This window comes from Leptidea sinapis, chromosome 29 (assembly GCF_905404315.1).
Source record: "Leptidea sinapis chromosome 29, ilLepSina1.1, whole genome shotgun sequence".
Classification (NCBI taxonomy): Eukaryota; Metazoa; Arthropoda; class Insecta; order Lepidoptera; family Pieridae; genus Leptidea; species Leptidea sinapis.
The window spans coordinates 859,684-860,628 of NC_066293.1; the positions used below are offsets into that span (position 1 = coordinate 859,684).

A 945-nucleotide genomic window follows, 5' to 3' on the forward strand; every position below is an offset into this window, starting at 1 on the left:
TTATTTAAAAAGTTATATTTATATTGACATAGGTAAGTACATATATTTGAAACTTAAGAAATTTACACAATTTGTATTACAAAATAATCATTAATTTAAAAAGGCCATTGAATTAAATCCTCACTCCACCAGATTACCGGATAGACTAGTTTATGGCCACGGAGACCAGAACAACATTATACTTAAATTTTAAATAATATCATCATCTACCGCTAGAATTAAATACTTGCCACGGAAACAATCTCTTGGACTGCAATGTTAAGTTAAAATTAAGATCTAGAATGTATACTGTATTCTTAGCAATAAATTTAATTTAATTTCATGCACGATACCAGCGTTGGTCCCTCGTAAAAATTATTTATACTACGAACGAAATATGAAATAAAAACACTTGTTAATAATTAAATATAGGCTCCTAGTCTTGCTCGCAGCTGTGATAATAAAATAACAATGGGGTTGTACAAAATAAAATGTAAAAATAAAAATCTGGCAGCGGTGGGATTCGAACCCACGCCTCCGAAGAGACTGGTGCCTTAAACCAGCGCCTTAGACCGCTCGGCCACGCTACCGCTGCGGGAGGTGACCAATATGTCGTTTGGGTGCTGCGACAAGTTGAACACGAGCCAAGGAGGAGGCGTCACGCTGTAGTGCAATATTGACTGATGATGATTGTGTGGTAAAGGTCACTATAACATAAATGACTTTCTTAATGATTCTACACATTGGGAATGGAGCGACCGCCCAGGCTATTAAATAATAAGTTAAATTGTACAATATTACTTTGTAAACATATTTTTTGATGAAAAAAAAACCCGCTAATTTTATCGCGCCCATTCTTCTAAGTCTGAGGCATTAAATCTCTTCCACCGCTTCAGATACACACGACACCTGACAGAGTGACACAGCACAATTCAAGTCACATAATGAAGTCATGACACTGTATAC

The 945-nt window shown here is 36.0% G+C and overlaps 1 non-coding gene across 1 annotated transcript; it reads right to left on the reverse strand.

The window, feature by feature from the left end:
* Window positions 1-487: 487 nt before the first annotated feature.
* On the reverse strand, window positions 488-569 carry Trnal-aag (transfer RNA leucine (anticodon AAG)). The gene has a single exon. It is a non-coding gene; the product is annotated as a tRNA-Leu (tRNA).
* Window positions 570-945: the final 376 nt, after the last annotated feature.